This window comes from Oncorhynchus nerka, linkage group LG5 (assembly GCF_034236695.1).
Source record: "Oncorhynchus nerka isolate Pitt River linkage group LG5, Oner_Uvic_2.0, whole genome shotgun sequence".
Lineage (NCBI taxonomy): Eukaryota > Metazoa > Chordata > Actinopteri > Salmoniformes > Salmonidae > Oncorhynchus > Oncorhynchus nerka.
Window position 1 is genome coordinate 31,903,207 of NC_088400.1, and position 22,471 is coordinate 31,925,677.

General features: G+C 40.5%; 1 long non-coding RNA gene across 1 annotated transcript; it reads right to left on the reverse strand.

Annotated features, from left to right (window-relative positions):
* Positions 1-3,656: 3,656 nt before the first annotated feature.
* On the reverse strand, positions 3,657-20,612 carry LOC135571776 (uncharacterized). Its single transcript, XR_010463930.1, has 4 exons — positions 20,374-20,612; positions 19,586-19,918; positions 4,632-4,745; positions 3,657-4,448 (listed from the first exon to the last, which is right to left on the reverse strand). It is a non-coding gene; the product is annotated as an uncharacterized LOC135571776 (long non-coding RNA).
* Between the last annotated feature and the right edge of the window lie 1,859 nt (positions 20,613-22,471).

Genomic DNA, 22,471 nt, shown 5'->3' on the forward strand with positions numbered 1-22,471 from the left:
AACAATTGTTTCCATCCGACAGTTTTTCCAGACGTTTAAGGAAATGGTTAGTAGGTCTAAGGAAGAAGTACGTATGATCTCTACACAATGTTGATGGTTTATCTGGCAGTATTATGGCATTACAGGTGGTTACCATGTCTGTGGCTGAGGAGAGAGAGAGAGCTCCCTACATAGCTACATCTCATGTGCTACAGTAGAAACGACAACATGATATACAGAAACTATAGGAACGAAAAACATGTCCGAAAGTAGTATTAGTAAGGAAAAAACAATGAAGGCAATGTGGGCACCAGCCAGAAAATGGGGGGGAAAAGTTCATGCAAGTTCTGAAGTTCTGTTCTGACTGGAGATGCACCATTGTCTGCATTCTTGATCTGGAGAAACACTGGGGAAGTGCTTAGGCTCTCATCGAAGAGAAGTTTGTCCGGCTCAGTAGTGACATTTGGGATTCAAGCGTGAAAAGGTTAATACGACATGTTGATTATTAGAAATGATGAGTGCATCTCACAGGCACCTTTTCATGTTGTTTATTAAAATACTTTTTATTCAAAACATATGGTTTGGTTTCAATACTTCAAAACCAAATGGTAGGTCCAGGTAGTCACAACAATAGTTGGATGTTGAATACATTTTCAATGATTGGAGAGAATTTGGAGCAGCATTTATTGAATTTTTTTGCGAGCAACAGTTTTTAGCAGAGCGATGAGCAACATTTTCGACTGCTCAACTCCGTTCACATACTCTGCTTTTAGGCAAGCAACACTGAGCACCAGCTGTTCTGTAGCAATGTGAGTGAGACCTTTGAAATAGGATAACCTCTTAGGGATCCCTTCACTCCCATTGCCGCAACTGTAAACTTGGTCCAAACATTTCAAACAACTTTCCTAATCCAACTTTAGGTATTTTAAAACGTAAATAATCTATCAAATTTAAAACGGAATATACTGTGTTCAATAGCGGATAGCGCACCAAACATTACAGTCCACTTGGCTCGATACTCAGAAAGGAAAGGGCAACTTCTTCATTAATCAAAAGAAAAACATCAACCAATTTCTAAAGACTGTTGACATCTAGTGGAAGCCATAGGAACTGCAAGCATTTTTCTATTAAAAAGGGATTACCATAGAAACTAATGAAAAACAGATTGACCTAAAAAAATGTCCCTGGATGGATTGTGCTCGGGGTTTCGCCTGCCGAATCAGTTCTGTTATACTCACAGACATTATTCAAAGAGTTTTAGAAACTTCGGAGTGTTTTCTATCCAAATCTACTAATAAAATGCATATCCTAGCTTCTGGGCCTGAGTAGCAGGCAGTTTACTTTGGGCACGCTTTTTGAAAATACTGCCCCCTATCCCTAAGAAGTTTAACATTCAGGGCCAGACTGAATACAAGGATGCATACTAAGAGCATGCACTGAACAGCTCGCAAGTGTCTTCACTGACATTTTCAACCTCTCCCTGGCCCAGTCTTTAATACCTACATGATTGAATCAGACCACCATAGTCCCTGTATCCAAGAACACCAAGGTAACCTGTCTAAATGATTATCACCCTGTAACACTGGTCATGGTTCACATCAACACCATTATCCCAGACACCCTGGACGCACTCCAAGTCACATACCACCACAACAGATCCACAGATGATGCAATCGCTATTGCACTCCACACTGCCCTTTCCCACTTGGACAAAAGGAACACCTAAGTGAGAATGTTACTCATTGACTACAGCTCAGCATTCAACACCATAGTGCCCTCCAAGCTCATCACTAAACGAAGGACCCTTGCACTGAACACCTCCCTCTGCAACTGGATCCTGGACTTCCTGACGGGCCTTCCCAGGTGGTGAGGATAGGCAACAACACATACTCCACGCTGACCCTCAACACAAGGGCCGTGCGTGGGAGCCCACAACTCCAACACCATCATTAAGTTTGTGGTACGGTGGCCTGATCACCGACAACGATGAGACGACCTATAAGTAAGAGATGTGGTAGTGTGGTGCCCGTGCAACGCATGGGGATGTGTGGAACATACTCCTCAGCATTAAGTTTCCTGCTTGCATAGGCTCATTAGCTAGCTTTTGTGGTGGCACGATTGGCTAATACGCTTGAGGGAGGACAGTCAAGTGTGTTGGTGAGGAAAAGGTCCTGAGGTCGTGCCAGGTATGGGCCGATTTGGGAGGAAGTGGTATTCGCTACTTTACTTTCTATTATGTATATATTTTGTTTCTCTCTGCATTGTTGGGAAGGGTCCGTAAGCATTTCACTGTTAGTGTACACTTGTTGTTTACGAAGCATGTGACGAATACAATTAGATTTTATTTGTGAGGGAGACTTTCATTTTAAGAAAGTGTTACAGGTTCATGCTGTTTATTTTTCATGAGAAAAAGTATTCAAATGCAATTTGTTTCTGTATACTTTGAAAATATATTAATGCCATTGTTAATTCATATATTTTTGTAATTTTTGAAAGCCAATATCATATAAATATGTATTAGAAGTAAATGAATTAATACAATGAAAGCGCAAAGGGCTTTGTGCTTTCTTGAAAAGGTTATCTCGTGGAAATTCTTATGCAGGAGCACTCAAAGTCAATCTTAAATCATGATTCAATCAGACCACCATAGTCCCTGTGTCACAAAAGCTAGCTAATATTGTCAGCATACTGGAGAGGTTCCAACAAACGTAATGCACCATAGTGAATGTCTGTCAGGAGCTATGCTGGGATAGTCCCAGCAGTTGTCTTATATACGGCTATATCTCTCTAAGCTGAGACCTTGAAACCGAGATATATTTCGTTCTCAAAACAAGGTCTGGGCATACTGCCAAATTGCAGATACTGATAAGTGAGGATTCATTCAATCAGTCACTTGCACGAACACAGAAATTGGGCTCTAGAAAAGCACAAACATAGAACAAAGAAATTGGTAAATAGAAAAGCACAAGTATAGCAGGTACTTACATTTTCTCTCCATTCCAGTTTATTATCTATAATCTCTCTCTGCCAGGCACTAATCACATCAGACCACAGAACTGGTGATGTGAGATGTGGTCTATGACATTGTGATGTTATTCTGACGACAACTCAGCATTGCCTCTTCATGAAGGGAAGTGTTACAGTACGTGTGATAACATTTTTCAGTGGGCCGATAGAAAAAAAAGTCAGAAAACCCTGCACATTGTCACTTAGTTTGTTGTGCTTCAAACAAAAAGTAGTAGATCATGAGAAAATGAGGTCCAGAATATTTAAAAAATAATAGATAATGAGAAATGAGGTCCAGCATGTTTCAAAAGTAGTAGATTTGTCACGCCCTGACCATAGAGAGCAGTTTTATTTCTCTAATTGGTTAGGTCAGGGTGTGATGTGGGGTGGGCATTCTATGTTTCTTTGTTTCTATGTTCTGGCCGGGTATGGTTCTCAATCAGGGACAGCTGTCTATCGTTGTCTCTGATTGGGAATCATACTTATGTAGCCCTTTTTCCCTCCTTTGATTGTGGGTAGTTATTTTTGTTACTGACACTAATGCCCTGTTAAACTTTACGGTCGTTTTGTATTGTTTATTGTTTTTGTTGGCGACATTATTCAAATAAAAAAGAAAATGTCCGCTCACCACGCTGTGCTTTGGTTGACTTCCCATGACGACCGTGACAAGATTTCCAATGTTTTAAAAGTTTTTTTGCTTTTATTTCTATGCATTAAAATCACACCAATACATCAAACATGATCAAGTTACAATAACAATGAAAGCATATCTTACCGTTCCCCAATTAAAAAGCCTTTCAACTCTCGAACATTTCTGTTACTGTATACCACAAGCATCAAAAAAATAAACCCTTTAATGCAATCAATACACTGTAATATACACTCCTATAACATTTTAAATGATACTTAACACTAGAAAAGCCTAGAGGGACCCCCTTCAAGCCAATGATGAGTCTTTCAGATGTCAACATTCTAACAGTCTAATAAATACATGTGATGTATGCTATTGGTAAAATAATGATTTGTTTGTGCTTAAGAAGGTAACATTAGAATATGAAAAAATATATATTTTCAAAAACAACTTTTTCATTTGTTTATGTAACAGTATGAACAAAAGAAACAGCACTAAAACACTTCAATTCAAGAGTTAAAATCGATTAAATAAACACCATCACATAGATCATTCACTATTCATTTTGTTAAGGGCATGTCTGAAGGAACATAAATGAAAATAAGAAAATAAAGGTCAAAAGAATAGAATGGTATTTCTTTGGTTTTAATACATTACTGTGCTTTGAGTTTCAAGATTAAAAGAGTGATAAGCAGTATTATATCACCATTCGTCATTATTTCATAAGGTAATCTCAAAGCCTGGTTGATCCCCATAGCAACTCTTAGGACATCAACACCCTCCTCTGAGTCCCACCGTGATCCACCTGAGAGACTTCATATTCCTCTGCTTACTGACGATCAGACAGACAGACAGACAGACAGACAGACAGACAGACAGACAGACAGACAGACAGACAGACAGACAGACAGACAGACAGACAGACAGACAGACAGAGAATTAAGCAGAATAAAATGAGAAACTTTTTTTTTTAAAGCTAGACCTTAATTGAAAGGTACAATGCATATTTACTGACATTGCTCTTGAGGACAAGTCTTCTTCTTGTAGAAACAGTATGATCCCAGACAGATTGCCAGCAGAATGAAGACTTCAGCAAATTGGAAATAAACAAACGCATTGAACCCAGGTCCTGTGGAAAAGAGAGACAGAATAACACATAAATGAAGAAGGCAACAGTAAACATGTCATCCCCCACAAATGATTCCGTCTCTTAGCTAATCCACACCCTGTACTCCATGTAATGCACCACAAATGATTCCGTCTCTTAGCTAATCCACACCCTGTACTCCATGTAATGCACCACAAATGATTCCGTCTCTTAGCTAATCCACACCCTGTACTCCATGTAATGCACCACAAATGATTCCGTCTCTTGGCTAATCCACACCCTGTACTCCATGTAATGCACCACAAATGATTCCGTCTCTTAGCTAATCCACACCCTGTACTCCATGTAATGCACAACAAATGATTCCGTCTCTTAGCTAATCCACACCCTGTACTCCATGTAATGCACCACAAATGATTCCGTCTCTTAGCTAATCCACACCCTGTACTCCATGTAATGCACCACAAATGATTCCGTCTCTTAGCTAATCCACACCCTGTACTCCATGTAATGCACCACAAATGATTCCGTCTCTTAGCTAATCCACACCCTGTACTCCATGTAATGCACCACAAATGATTCCGTCTCTTAGCTAATCCACACCCTGTACTCCATGTAATGCACCACAAATGATTCCGTCTCTTAGCTAATCCACACCCTGTACTCCATGTAATGCACCACAAATGATTCCGTCTCTTAGCTAATCCACACCCTATACTCCATGTAATGCACCACAAATGATTCCGTCTCTTAGCTAATCCACACCCTGTACTCCATGTAATGCACCACAAATGATTCCGTCTCTTAGCTAATCCACACCCTGTACTCCATGTAATGCACCAAAGAAAAAACGCCACCTGCTGGAGAAGACAGATTTTGGGTCCAGTTATCCCTCTCGCTTCACCTCCTCCTCTCTAGGTGTGAATCACAAATTTAATTTCAATACTATAGCTCCCACCTTGGGCAAATTGGTATATATTTGTAAATGCTGGATCTCTATGGCAAGACGCACCTGTCTGAGATATCTCGTGTGACCAACATGCTGATCACACCGCCCACATGTTGAGGGCAAGAGCATTGAAAAATAAACATACAGTACATGTTCTCAAATCCTTTTATCTGCTCGTGTGTGTCAACGGCGTCTGCATAGCCAGATTCTAAAATAGAACTTGGTTCTAACCTGGTTCTATTTTAGACACTTGACGCGCTGCAAGTCCCCAGTAGTGGTGCGTGGGTAAAACCACTGGGGAAGCCAAGCTAGAAAAAAGCCCTATTACAACCTTTGTGTTGTGATAATTGGTGTTTACTCTATAACCTGTTATTTCATATGCCTTGCTACCATGATATATAAGAAGACACAGTGGCAGAATAAATTCAACAACACATTTGTTTAATCACAAACCGGACAGCAAAAGCTGTCTGGTGAAGTCCACAAAGCATACAGCATGGTCAAGCAAGCTAATGTTTCCGTTTAGCTCAAACGCTGATTGGTTATTATTTTATACTTTTTTTTACTAAGGGGGGCCAAATACTCGCTGGCTTCCCTTGCATTCAATACTATGGGCGGCAACAATGTCACACTCTTTTTCACCAGACAGCATCAGATAGATGGCTGACACATACAGAGACAGAGGGGCATTGTTACGCTTGCGTGGATGCTTACTCTGGTGAGATACTTTCAGCCTCTTGTGAATTTAAGGAAAATTATGAAACACAGAGAGACGAAATAGTCATTATTTATGTTTTTTCTTGGTCATTGTTTTGGGGGACTGACTTCTCTTGGCATCCTTGAATAAACGCCACTACAAGTCCCACCTCTACCATCTACTCATTGTTTTTTACGATCATATAGCCATGTGGGCGATTGAAAGATGAACCAGGTCCACACTCCAGCAGGGGTTGGAAAGTAAATTATTTTCCAATTGTTTCATTCAGAACATTACCATTATTTTTTTTCGTTCCTTTCAGCTGTTCCGACCCAAAAAAAGTTTAGTTCTGAACCGGTTCGAACCTAAAAACAGTAACGGTTTATATTTTTCCTTTCTGTTCCTTTATAAACCTCTTGATCATAACTCTCAGTTCCATTAAAGTACACATAATGCCACCTAGAGTTTGAGATCTAGACCAGAGCTTGTTAAGTTAGCTAGCTAACAAGCTTGTGTGTGCAGGGTGGCACCAGAATTAAAATACAAATACATCTTACCTTTTTGTAGTTAATAAATCCAATATGAAACGTGATAACTATAGTATCCTTAACATTGAAAAAGTGAATCAATTCTTCTCTAATTAAATATCTCTCTCCCTAATTTCTCAACGAAGCTTGTAACGTCAGTAGCTAGAGTAGACTATGCTTCGGGGGAGGGGAGGGGAGGGACAGGTAGCCTATACACAAGCACACACTGGCCAAGATTTTCAACTGGCAGGCAGGCAGACACTGGAATAAGTTTCTAAGTGGCAAAGTGAGGGTTTGCTGTGATTTTTGTGGGGTTGGAAAAACAATGTTCTCATGCTTTTAAAATAACAGTTCTGTTCTGGAACAGTATAGATCACTTTCGTTCTCGGTTCTGTTTCTGTTCCTTTTAAAATATTGTTGTTTTGTGGTTTTCGGTTTTGTTCCCTGAACCGGTTCCAACTCTTGCACTCCAGTTCATCTGGTGGCGGTAATGCACCTTAAAGTTGGTTGCCAACCGCCATATTAAATCCGGAGAAGAAGAAGAATGAATGACGAGAGATTAATCACAGAAAACAAACAAAAAAATAACTACTGTAGGTTTCCCCCTTTATCTGTGGATTATTTGTCAGAGTAGAGAACACAACTTTGTGTGTCTCAAAATGGGTCAACATTCTACAAAGACCCAGCTAAAAAAGAACCATATGGATTTCAGGTAAAATAACAACTCAATGTTCATCTGCCAATGTTTCATATTTGTTTCGACCTCTCCCAAAATGAATTTACACTGAACAAGAATATAAATGCAACAATTTCAAAGATTTTACTGAGTTCATATGAGGAAATCAGTCAACTGAAACAAATTCATTAGGACCAAAACTATAGATTTCACATGACTCGGAATACAGATATGCATCTGTAGGGGCATGGATCAGAAAACCAGTCAGTATCGGGTGTGACCACCTCATGCAGCACGACACATCTCCTTCACATAGTGTTGATCAGGCTGTTGATTGTGGCCTGTGAAAGGTTGTCCCACTCCTCTTCAATGGCTGTGCTAAGGTACTGGATATTGGCAGGAACTGGAACACGCTGTCGTACACATCAATCGAGAGCATCCCAAACATGCTTAATGGGTGACATGTCTGGTAAGTATGCAGGCCATGGATGAACGGGGACATTTTAGGCTTCCAAGAATTGTGTACAGATCCTTGCAACATGGGTCCGTGCATTATCATGCTGAAACGTCAGGTGATAGCGGCGGTTGAATGGCATGACAATGAACCTCGGGATCTTGTCACGGTTTCTATATGCATTCCAATTGTCATCAATAAAATGCAATTGTGCTCGTTGTCCATAGCTTATGCCTGCCGTTACCATAACCCCGCCGCCATCATGGAGCACTCTGTTCACAACATTGCCATCAGCAAACTATTCGCCCATACGACGCCAAACACATGGTCTGTGGTTGTGTTGCCGGTTGAACGTACTGCCAAATTCTCTAAAATGACATTGGAGGCAGCTTATGGTTGGGAAATTAACATTAAATTCTCTGGCAACCGCTCTGGTCAGAATGCCAATTGCACACCCTCAAAACTTAGGGCATCTGTGGCATTGTATTGTGTGACAAAGCTGCACATTTTAGAGTGGCCTTTTATTGTACCCAGCACAAGGTGCACCTGTGTAATTATCGTGCCGTTTAATCAGCTTCTTGATATGCCACACCTGTCACATGGATGGATAACCTTGGCAAAGGAGAAATGCTTACTAACAAATTTGTTCACAACATTTGAGAGAAATAAGCTTTTTGTGAAAATTGAACATTTCTGGGATATTTTAGTTCAGCTCATGAAACATTGGACCAACACTTTACATGTTGCATTCATATTTTTGTTCAGTATAGTTGGTTGCATTCACAGTTGGTTTTGGTATTTCAACCTGCGTGTCTGGTGAGCATAGACAAAATCAAATGGGCACCATTGGAGTCAGTTTGGTCATCATGTAATGGACGGACTGAGACCGGTCCCCTGTCCCCTCCCCAATTTCATCTGTGAGGGACAACTAATCAGCAGATGAATAAAATCTGTTAAAATTATTATATCAGATTTACCGGTAGCACCTGCGGATAGTTGACAGTGGCACTGGTCATTGTCGGTGGCATTCACCCACCCTGATATCTTTGTCCCGGTGGATAAGGTACAGTTAATATATATGAGCCCTGTAGGTAGGCAAAATAAACAGTCACAAACCTGTGTTGAAAAGTGGTGAATCCCATGCTGCTTCTCCTAGGTCTATTGATGATAATGATGATGATGTTGATGATGATAATAATAATCATGTGTAATGTTTTGATAATGTATCTGCTAAACTAAACCAAACCAGAATTGGATTTTGGACCATTACATATTCTATCTTAATATATAAGAGAGATGGACTTGACAGGATATGGTTATGACCATGCAGTGGCAACTTTTACATGAAAACTTTTACACAAAACTCATATGCATCGAAACCAGTACACATTGGCTACACATTGAATATACTAATAACCAATCCCAGAAATGAGTTTAGAGCCACACACAAACGTTATAACATTTGGGTTATGATCAGTTTATGGCTACTTCCCATATCTTTAGCTCTTATTGCACGGAAGAACACGGTAGTTGAGCATACTTTTATAGAGTAAACTAGCTAGCAATCTGCCTGCAATATTGTGACACTGATTGTGTCTGTGTGCCTGTTAATACAAGGTCCCGGTTAACAATATGCAACTTTTTTTAAACTCTAAAGTTATCCCCTCGCTTCATCTATAAGTATATATATATATATATCTATGCTTTATCTTGGCCAGGTCGCAGTTGCAAATGAGAACTTTTCTAGTTTAGTAGGCTAGTTGAGAAAAGTTCTCATTTGCAACTGCGACCTGGCCAAGATAAAGCATAGATGTGTGAACAGACAACAACACAGAGTTACACAAGGAGTAAACAATAAACAAGTCAATAACATAGTAGAGATTTTTTAAAATCTATATATATTGTGTGCAAAAGGCATGAGGAGGTAGGCAATAAATAGGCCATAGGAGTGAATAATTACAATTTAGCAGATTAACACTGGAGTGATAAATGATCAGATGAACATGTGCAGGGAGAGATACATGTGTGCAAAAAAGCAGAAAAGTAAATCAAATAAAAACAGTATGGGGATGAGGTAGGTAAATTGGGTGGGCTATATACTGACGGACTATGTACAGCTGCAGCGATCGGTTAGCTGCTCAGACAGCAGATGTTTAAAGTTGGTGAGGGAAGTAAAAGTCTCCAACTTCAGCGATGTTTGCAATTCGTTCCAGTCACAGGCAGCAGAGAACTGGAAGGAAAGGCGGCCAAATTAGGTTTTGGCTTTAGGGATGATCAGTGAGATACACCTGCTGGAGCGCGTGCTACGGGTGGGTGTTGCCATTGTGACCAGTGAACTGAGATAATGCGGAGCTTTACAAAGCATTGACTTGTAGATGACCTGGAGCCAGTGGGTCTGGCGACGAATATGTAGCGAGGGCCAGCCGACTAGAGCATACAAGTCGCAGTGGTGGGTAGTATAAGGTGCTTTAGTGACAAAACGGATGGCACTGTGATAAACTGCATCCAGTTTGCTGAGAAGAGTGTTGGAAGCCATTTTGTAGATGACATCGCCGAAGTCGAGGATCGGTAGGATAGTCAGTTTTACTAGGGTAAGCTTGGCAGCGTGAGTGAAGGAGGCTTTGTTGCGGAATAGAAAGCCGACTCTTGATTTGATTTTCGATTGGAGATGTTTGATATGGGTCTGGAAGGAGAGTTTGCAGTCTAGCCAGACACCTAGGTACTTATAGGTGTCCACATATTCAAGGTCGGAACCATCCAGTGTGGTGATGCTAGGCGGGCAAGCGGGTGCAGGCAGCGATCGGTTGAAAAGCATGCATTTGGTTTTACTAGCGTTTAAGAGCAGTTGGAGGCCACGGAAGGAGTGTTGTATGGCATTGAAGCTCATTTGGAGGTTAGATAGCACAGTGTCCAATGACGGGCCGAAAGTGTATAGAATGGTGTCGTCTGCGTAGAGGTGGATCAGGGAATCGCCCGCAGCAAGAGCAACATCATTGATATACACAGAGAAAAGAGTCGGCCCGAGAATTGAACCCTGTGGCACCCCCATAGAGACTGCCAGAGGACCGGACAACATGCCCTCCGATTTGACACACTGAACTCTGTCTGCAAAGTAATTGGTGAACCAGGCAAGGCAGTCATCCGAAAAGCCGAGGCTACTGAGTCTGCCGATAAGAATATGGTGATTGACAGAGTCGAAAGCCTTGGCAAGGTCGATGAAGACGGCTGCACAGTACTGTCTTTTATCGATGGCGGTTATGATGTCGTTTAGTACCTTGAGTGTGGCTGAGGTGCACCCGTGACCGGCTCGAAACCAGATTGCATAGCGGAGAAGGTACGGTGGGATTCGAGATGGTCAGTGACCTGTTTGTTGACTTGGCTTTCAAGACCTTAGATAGGCAGGGCAGAATGGATATAGGTCTGTAACAGTTTGGGTCCAGGGTGTCTCCCCCTTTGAAGAGGGGGATGACTGCGGCAGCTTTCCAATCCTTGGGGATCTCAGACGATATGAAAGAGAGGTTGAACAGGCTGGTAATAGGGGTTGCGACAATGGCGGCGGATAGTTTCCGAAATAGAGGGTCCAGATTGTCAAGCCCAGCTGATTTATACGGGTCCAGGTTTTGCAGCTCTTTCAGAACATCTGCTATCTGGATTTGGGTAAAGGAGAACCTGGAGAGGCTTGGGCGAGGAGCTGCGGGGGGGGCGGAGCTGTTGGCCGAGGTAGGAGTAGCCAGGCGGAAGGCATAGCCAGCCGTTGAGAAATGCTTGTTGAAGTTTTCGATAATCATGGATTTGTCGGTGGTGACCGTGTTCCCTAGCCTCAGTGCAGTGGGCAGCTGGGAGGAGGTGCTCTTGTTCTCCATGGACTTCACAGTGTCCCAAAACTTTTTGGAGTTGGAGCTACAGGATGCAAACTTCTGCCTGAAGAAGCTGGCCTTAGCTTTCCTGACTGACTGCGTGTATTGGTTCCTGACTTCCCTGAACAGTTGCATATCGCGGGGACTGTTCGATGCTATTGCAGTCCGCCACAGGATGTTTTTGTGCTGGTCGAGGGCAGTCAGGTCTGGAGTGAACCAAGGGCTGTATCTGTTCTTAGTTCTGCATTTTTTGAACGGAGCATGCTTATCTAATATGGTGAGGAAGTTACTCTTAAAGAATGACCAGGCATCCTCAACTGACGGGATGAGGTCAATGTCCTTCCAGGATACCCGGGCCAGGTCGATTAGAAAGGCCTGCTCACAGAAGTGTTTTAGGGAGCGTTTGACAGTGATGAGGGGTGGTCGTTTGACTGCGGCACCGTAGCGGATACAGGCAATGAGGCAGTGGTCGCTGAGATCCTGGTTGAAGACAGCGGAGGTGTATTTGGAGGGCCAGTTGGTCAGGATGACGTCTATGAGGGTGCCCTTGCTTACAGAGTTAGGGTTGTACCTGGTGGGTTCCTTGATGATTTGTGTGAGATTGAGGGCATCTAGCTTAGATTGTAGGACTGCCGGGGTGTTAAGCATATCCCAGTTTAGGTCGCCTAACAGAACAAACTCTGAAGCTAGATGGGGGGCGATCAATTCACAGTTGGTGTCCAGGGCACAGCTGGGAGCTGAGGGGGGTCGGTAGCAGGTGGCAACAGTGAGAGACTTATTTCTGGAGAGATTAATTTTTTTAATTAGAAGTTCGAACTGTTTGGGATAGACCTGGAAAGTATGACAGAACTTTGCAGGCTATCTCTGCAGTAGATTGCAACTCTTCCCCCTTTGGCAGTTCTATCTTGACAGAAAATGTTATAGTTGGGTATGGAATTCTCAGAATTTTTGGTGGCCTTCCTAAGCCAGGATTCAGACACTGCAAGGACATCAGGGTTGGCAGAGTGTGCTAAAGCAGTGAGTAAAACAAACTTAGGGAGGAGGCTTCTGATGTTGACATGCATGAAACCAAGGCTTTTTCGATCACAGAAGTCAACAAATGAGGGTGCCTGGGGACATGCAGGGCCTGGGTTTATCTCCACATCACCCGAGGAACAGAGCAGGAGTAGGATGAGGGTGCGGCTAAAGGCTATTAAAACTGGTCGCCTAGAGCGTTGGGGACAAGGAATAAAAGGAGCAGATTTATGGGCATGGTAGAATATATTCAGGGCATAATGTGCAGACAGGGATATGGTGGTGTGCGTGTACAGCGGAGGTAAGCCCAGGCACTGGGTGATGATAAGAGAGGTTGTATCTCTGGACATGCTGGTTATAATGGGTGAGGTCACCACATGTGTGGGAGGTGGGACAAAGGGGGTATCAGAGGTATGAGGAGTGGAACTAGGGGCTCCATTGTAAACTAAAACAATGATAACTAACCTGAACAACAGTATACAAGGCATATTGATATTTGAGAGAGACATACAGCGAGGCATAAAGTAATCGCAGGTGTTGATTGGGAGACTAGCTAAAACAACAGGTGAGACAACAGCTAGTCAGCTAACACAACAACAGCAGGTAAAATTGCGATGACTAGGCAGAGAGGGACGGATTAACTACACACAGAGCCTGAGTTTGCGGCTGGGGCCGACAGATAAAACATGAATAAACAGAATGGAGTACCGTGATTAATGGACAGTCCAGCAGGCATCAGCTATGCAGCCAAGTGATCATAGTGTCCAGGGGGCAGCAGTAGATGGAACAGGGAAACCGCCACTACGCTAGCAGGCGGGCGACACGGCGTTTAAAGTTAGTAGCCTGGGGCTGGTAGGGGGGTCTGCTCAGACGGAGGCCGGTTGAAGGCACAGCGGATGGAGTATTCGTCGGCAGACCAGACGTGGTGGTGCGGCGGGGCGCCGTGTCGACAGAGAATCCAAGCCAGATGGCGAAAGAGGCATTGTAGTATTTTGTTTGCAAGCCGGGAGATGTGCCTGGCTCACGGCTAACTAGTGCTTGCTTCGTGGCAGTGGCGTTAGCCACTATAGCCAATCAGTAGCAGCGGTGATCCGGTGCCAAGGTCCAGAGTTTACAGCAAAGATCCGGTGGAGTATTGGGCTCTAGCCGTGTATGAGTGGGGTTCGGGTGAACAGCTGAGTAGGCCGGGGGGTGGGCCTCAGGGATAGCTTCGGTACTGGGTGCCACGGAGGGTGCAAGCTAGTTGTGAAGATTAGAAGTAGTGGCCCAGCGATTACGGCAGGAATCCGACATTGTTGTCGAGAGACAGTCCGATACTGGTAGATTGGCGAGTAATATCCAAGCTAAGAACAGGGCTGGTATCTGTGCAGATGGTAAAAGCCGCTAGCAGTGGCTAACAATGACTAAATAGCTTGTAGCTAATTAGCTGGTTAGCTTCTGGAGGTTCTTGAATGTGTTCTAAAGTTAAAAAATAATAGCGATTCCGTATCACATTGGGTGAGGCAGGTTACTGGAAGGTATAATCGAATTAAAAATCGAAAAGAGATTGAGAAAAAAAACAATTGAAATATAAACAAAAAATACGAAAAATACAAAAGTACACGAGAGGATGAACAAAACACGTCTTCAATGCTACGTCATCTTGGAATTGCTTATATACACATTGATCATCCTTGATGTGTTTTTACAACTTGATTGGAGTCCACCTGTGGTAAATTCAATTGATTGGAAATTATTTGGAAAGGCACACACCTATATAAGGTTCCACAGTTCAAATCAAATCAAATTGTATTGGTCATATACATGTGTTTAGCAGATTTTATTGCGGGTTTAGCGAAATGCATGTGTTTCTAGCTCCAACGGTGCAGTAATATCTAACAAGTAATATCTATCAATTTCATAACAATATACACACACATCTAAAATAAAGGAATGGAATTAAGAATATATACAAATTTGGACAAGAAATATCAGAGCAGCCTGGACTAAGATACAGTAGAATGGAATAGAATACAGTATAAATATATGAGATTCAAATATCTAGACATTATTAAAGTGACTAGTGTTCCATTATTAAAGTGGCCAGGGACTTCAAGTCTATGTATATATGGCAGCAGCCTCTATTGGGCTAGTGATGACTATTTAACAGTCTGATGGCCTTGAGATAGAAACTGTTTTTCAGTCCATCAGTCGCATCTTTGATGCACCTGTACTGACTTCGCCTTGTTGTTGTCCTTCATGATCTTTTTGGCCTTTCTGTGACATCGGGTGCTGTGGGTGTCGTGGAGGGCAGGTAGTTTGCCCCCGTGATGAGTTGGAATACACCGATACAGTTGCTGAGTTTATCAGGAAGTGTATAGGAGATGTTGTACCTATACACTTACTGATAAACTCAGTCACTGTATCATTGTATTCGTCAATATTATTCTCAGAGGCTACCCGGAACATATCCCAGTCCGCTTGATCAAAACCATCTTGAAGCGAGGATTCTGATTGGTAACACCAGCTTTGAATAGTTCTTAGCACGGGAACTTCTTGTTTGAGTTTCTGCCAATAAGAAAGGAGTAGCAAAATGTAGTCGTGATCAGATTTGACGAAGGGAGGACAGGGAAAGGCCATGTAGGCATCCTGGAAGTTGGAGTAGCAGTGTCGAGTGTTTTAGCAGCGCGATCAATCGGAATTTGATTGTGAGGTATTCTAGGTCTGGTGAACAAAAGGACTTGAGTTCCTGTGTGTTATCACAAACACACCATGAGTAGTTAATCATGAAACATACACCTCTGCCCTTCTTCTTCCTGGAGAGATATGTATTCCTGTCTGAGCGATGAACTGAGAACCCAACTGGCTGTACGGACAGTATATCCCGAGAGAGACATGTTTCTGTGAAACAGAGTATGTTACAATCCCTGATGTCTCTCTGGAAGGAAATCCTCGCCTTGAGCTCGTCAACTTTATTATCCAGCGACTGAACATTAGCGAGTAATATACTCAGAAGCGGTGGGTGGTGTGTGCACCTCCTGAGTTGGACTAGAAGTCCACTCCGAAAATCTCTTCTCCGCAGTGTTTTGTATTATTTTATGTGTTTATTTGTACACTTGGGACTTTGATATCAATACCATTAATACATAGACTGGGTTCTATTCTAAGTATACCTTGAAAATTGGACTTTTCATTAGCTGGGAGATACCTGGGGGAATAGCATTAACCACAGAACAATATTCTTTGTGTGTAACTAGGGCTCTGAACACTAGAACCCCATAGGCCAACGTCCACTAACATTTGATTTTGTCAATTTAAAAAATCAGCCCCCCCAAAAAGCTATAAAAAAAGCTAAGCTCATTTGTCATCATTTTTAAATCACAAACAGAAAAGTATTTAGAGCCTTTTCCCCACACCTGTTCCTACCTACAGCCGAGACAATATGCTGTAGGACAGGTGCTAATGCGTCTCTCTCCTCACTGAATTAACCACTAATGGGCGATAATTGTGCACCTTACTTCACAATTGTACTTAAATTAGGCCTAACTGAATGATAAGGAGGGTGAAAAGGTTGATTTAATTTCGAACAACAATAGTGTAATGATGAGTTTGTGCTGTATCTATTTATCAGTGTTGGCGATCATGTTAAAAATTGGACCGCGTACCTTTTTACTTTGTAAAAATAACCTGTTTTGGGACTGTTTTATTTACTGTAGCTCTATTACTAATCAAATGTATTTTAAGGGAACTAAAAATGCTCTGTCCACGTTGATGAGCGGGAAACAAACGATGCACATCGAAACTACACCTAAACTACACCTAAACTACACCAAAACTAATTTCACATATAATACGAGTTATAGATTCAATTGACAATAATCTGAGTGACAATATTAGGCCTATCAGTTGTCAAATTGTACATGAAGAGATTGGCACATCTTGTAATTGACAGATGCAGGGAAAATATTTCGATTGCTATATTGCATCTGAAAGAGTATATTGAGCAGTTTCTATGACACTAACCAATATTTCTTGTGCAATTAATCATTGACAATTGTTTATCCACGGGTGATTTTGTTTAGGAATACAGCAAATCATTTCACCAGTTATTATTATTATCCTCTTTTTCGTTTCTTTGTCAAAGTAACCTGTAACTGGACTTTATTACTATAACTATTACTAATCAAATCTACAAATAAAGTTGGTCAAATGGACTAGAATTATGTTTTAATGTAAAGGAAACTAAAACAGGCTATATGCCGATGTATTTTCTAGGACTTTGTAGAATTGTTCAAAACATATCCTTGACTATGGCTAAACAAATAACTATTGTTGTAATTTTTTTTATTGACATATTCCCATGAATGTTTATTCATGCAACCTCTTGGAACTACCTATCCCAGGATCCGGGAGAATTGTCATCAACTACACTAATTAGCATAGCGCAACGGTCAAAAAATATTACTAGAAAATATTCATATTCATGAAATCACAAGTGAAATATAGTGAAACACAGCTTAGCCTTTTGTTAATCACCCTGTGATCTCAGATTTTGAAATTATGCTTTACAGCCAAAGCAAGACAAGCGTTTGTGTAAGTTTATCGATAGCCTAGTATAGCATTATGTCCAGCTAGCAGCAGGAAGCTTGGTCACGAAAATCAGAAAAGCAATCAAATGAACCGTTTACCTTTGATGATCTTCGGATGTTTTCACTGACGAGACTCCCAGTTAGACAGCAAATGTTCCTTTTGTTCCATAAAGATGATTTTTATACCCAAAATACCTTTGTTTGTCCTCAAGGTGTTTTTCAAATATCTATTTGATAATATATCAACCTGGACAATTGGCTTTTCAGTGGGAGCGAGAGGAAAAATGACTACCTCTGTCTTTTACGCAATAATCACTCTGAGAGCCTTCAGCAGGCCACTTACGCAATGTAGTCGTTTACGCTCATTCTTCAACATAAAGGTGTGAAACTACATCAAAATGCTGTAGACACCTTAGGGAATACGTAGAAAAAGGAATCTGGTTGATATCCCTTTCAATGGCCAAGAGGGGTGCATAGGAACACAACGGTTTCAATATAAGAGGCACTTCCTGATTGGATTTTCCTCAGGGTTTCGCCTGCAATATCAGTTCTGTTAAACTCACAGACAATATTTTGACAGTTTTGGAAACTTTAGAGTGTTTTCTATCATAAGCTGTCAATTATATGCATATTCTAGCATCTGGTCCTGAGAAATAGGCGGTTTACTTTTGGAACGTTATTTTTCCAAAAATAAAAATATTGCCCCCTAGTTTCAAGAAGTTTCCTTTACAATATATTTATCAAGTATTTATTTATCAAGCATTGTTGATATGCATCTGAAGCATATGCTAAAGTAGATTCCCCCAACGTTCTCTAGGGGGTGCTGATAGGCTGAAAGGTCATGCACAAAACATGCCATAAGGGCTTGCTGATAGAAAAATATATACAGTATGTTGTAATTACAAGACAACAAAAATGGTAAACTCACAATTTTCTTAAAAATGTTATGAGGAATAAAAAAGTATAAAGTCTCTGGAGATGTTATGCCTTTTTTTCAACCACTTAATCTTAAAGGAATTATTCATATCCACAAAATCCAATACCTGAAAACCTCCTTCTACCCTTGTCACAGAGAACACTTTCTTTTTAAGGTGGTGATGTTTGTTTTTTCATACAACATTGGTAAATGAGTTATTCATCTCCTTACATGTGGATTCATGTACAAAAAGAAATCGAACTGGATAAACAAACCCAGATATACCCTCAGCCTTCATAAATAGAACCCTTACAAAAATGGATGTTTTGCTGGCTAGCTCTCCCAGCTGTTGGCTAGCTCTCCCAGAGTAACAGCACCCTGAGCCAATCATGCTCTCTGTCTGCCCCTCCACCATAGAAAGCACAGAGTGAGACTGAAACAGCTGCATTTTGGAGCTGCCTGACTCAATACAAATTTACCAAAAACAATACAATGGGAAAGCAACCACTTATGCTTCATATGAACACATTGTTTAAATCAAATTCAATTGTTTGCTAACAGATATGATATATTGCTGTGACATGAAATACTAGAATCGCTTGCAAATCCCCTTCACTTGCTGCATATCCCCTGTGACCATGGGGATTTCAATATTGTTTGTTTAAATCGATCAAAAGTAGAGGACTTTCAGGACCATGCACTGTCTTGTTGCACTGCAGTTAATCAGGAGATGAAGGCGTTGTCATGGTATAGCTTACCCCGATCATTTCAGATTCATTTAGGATTTTAGACAAATATGACGAAGTTGACCAAAACTCTGGACACATATTTTTTTAGGAATCACAGTTTTGAGAGAAATATTACTTTAAATCAGAAAGGGCTATTGCAGGAAACTACATGAGCTCCTTTCACAGTTATTATACATTTTCGCAAGTTTTTAGAATTTTAAACACTTTTGGGGGAGTTTGAAATTGTGGACCTTTGCTCTAGACAAGGGCATTTCCTGGCAAAGAGCCCAACATGGAAATGAATAATATTGCAAATATTTTACCTTTTAAAATTCCCTAAATGTATTTTTTTGGCTCAAATAATGAAAATGATTAAAAATTAAAAGTTTCCCTGCCAGACAAGGATTGCCCCAACTTTCAAGTATCCCTATACAGTCATGTAGCTATATTTTTTTTAAGAGGGTTAGCTATTTACCTTCAATGAACAGGTGTAGTCTTCTGGTGGCCATTGAACTTCCATTAGAATGAAATGTTTCTAAGAGGTATTCATCAGAATCCGTCCTTTCGGTGTTATCCATCCTAAATGTCTTGTTGTTCATGAAGAACTCTGATCTAGCTTTAATGGAGTCAGCGATGATCATTTTGTTTCTTCTCATTCGGAGTATCTCTGTAGTTACACCAGTGGGATCTTTTTTAAATGTGAGTTCAGATACTGTGGTATCAGTCAGCTGGAGATAGACAGTTCCTCCCAGGGCTCCATAACACTGACATCCATCCTCTCTAGCATCACAGGAGGAGGTCAACATGCCTGAGGACAAAGTTGAACATTGTGTCACAATTCTGACAGAACTGGTATAAGTGGATAAAGTGAAAATATGTTACTGTCATAAGTATGACTGAACTGGAGTGGTTTCTTATCATTTAATTGTCTGACACTGAGTTGCCAATTACTTCAAAGATGACTTATACAATGAGTGGGATACAGCAGAAAACAGTATTGAAAGGAACAATCAGATCTAGCCGTCTCAGGTTTGGCAGGAATATACATATCTTTTATCAATATATTTTCCAGACACCAATTATTGTTGTTGTAATGATAAGGACACACAAGCAATCAACAGTTATACTCAGATATGATTGGAAAGGAAAACCTCTCCATAACTCTCTACTTCCCTCCTGTCGCCATATAGCCATAGTCTTCACAGTCTGAAAATAGTAGGCTCTTGCATAATGAGCTACGACACAAATAAAGACATAACTTACCATGAGACACTCCTGCTATCATCACCAACAATCCAAAAACAGCCTCCATGTCTCTCTCTTCACTCCCTAATTCAATTAACTGACTTCAAATGAGCCCCCAAAAAGATGTTTCCTTTACTTTTGTCCACAAGTCTGGCTATGCAAGTCAAACTGAGAAGAATCTGCAACTGAAACCTCTCTTGATGTGTTGTCTTCCTCGTTCTAGAATTAACAGTTCTTATCCAGCAGTTCTTACATTAGCTAGCCCCCCTTTCTCTGACAAAAGGGTGCGGAAACACAAGGTTGTTATTTAACTTCCTTACTTTGATAAAACAATGACACATTTGTCTCTAGACAAGAAGTCTTCACATTTAGTTATCAAATCCAGAGAAAATATTATCAAATTCAAATACGCAATAGGGGAGACTGGGGAACAAAGTAACACGAGGAACAAAGTAACAACACAGTAACTCAGATTAGAAATGACTTAGAAAACTGTTACTCAATCTGTTAATGCTTGGTTAGTGTATCTACATAACTAGGACATTTTGCTTGAATCAATAAATAATGATTTTTTTATTAACAGTAAATATTGTAAATAAATTAATGTTTGCCTCCTCTCTTTCTTGATTATTGACCTCAAGATCATTCCCCATGTATCTAATCACATATCAGTTTTACAGTGGAACATTCCCCATGTATCTAATCACATATCAGTTTTACAGTGGAACATTCCCCATGTATCTAATCACATATCAGTTTTACAGTGGAACATTCCCCATGTATCTAATCATATATCAGTTTTACAGTGGAACATTCCCCATGTATCTAATCACATATCAGTTTTACAGTGGAACATTCCCCATGTATCTAATCATATATCAGTTTTACAGTGGAACATTCCCCATGTATCTAATCACATATCAGTATCATATATTTTACAGTGGAACATTCCCCATGTATCTAATCACATATCAGTTTTATAGTGGAACATTCCCCATGTATCTAATCACATATCAGTTTTATAGTTTCCCCATGTATCTAATCACATATCAGTTTTACAGTGGAACATTCCCCATGTATCTAATCATATATCAGTTTTACAGTGGAACATTCCCCATGTAATCTAATCACATAACATCAGTATTTCACATATCAGTTTTACAGGAACATTCCCCTAATGTATCTAATCATTCATATCAATCATTATCAGTTTTATAGTGGAACATTCCCCATGTATCTAATCACATATCAGTTTTATAGTGGAACATTCCCCATGTATCTAATCACATATCAGTTTTATAGTGGAACATTCCCCATGTATCTAATCATATATCAGTTTTACAGTGGAACATTCCCCATGTATCTAATCATATATCAGTTTAACAGTGGAACATTCCCCATGTATCTAATCATTCCCCATGTATATCAGTTTTCACAGTGGAACATTCCCCATGTATCTAATCACATATCAGTTTTACAGTGGAACATTCCCCATGTATCTAATCATATATCAGTTTAACAGTGAACATTCCCCATGTATCTAATCATATATCAGTTTTATCTAATCACATATCAGTGGAACATTCCCATGTATCTAATCATTATCAGTTTTATAGTGGAACATTCCCATGTATCTAATCACATATCAGTTTTACAGTGGAACATTCCCCATGTATCTAATCATATATCAGTTTAACAGTGGAACATTCCCCATGTATCTAATCATATATCAGTTTTATAGTGGAACATTCCCCATGTATCTAATCATATATCAGTTTTATAGTGGAACATTCCCCATGTATCTAATCACATATCAGTTTTATAGTGGAACATTCCCCATGTATCTAATCATATATCAGTTTAACAGTGGAACATTCCCCATGTATCTAATCATATATCAGTTTTACAGTGGAACATTCCCCATGTATCTAATCATATATCAGTTTTACAGTGGAACATTCCCCAATCTAATCACATATCAGTTTTACAGTGGAACATTCCCCATGTATCTAATCACATATCAGTTTTACAGTGAACATTCCCCATGTATCTAATCATATATGGAACATTCCCCATGTATTAATCAGTGGAACATTCCCCATGTATCTAATCACAT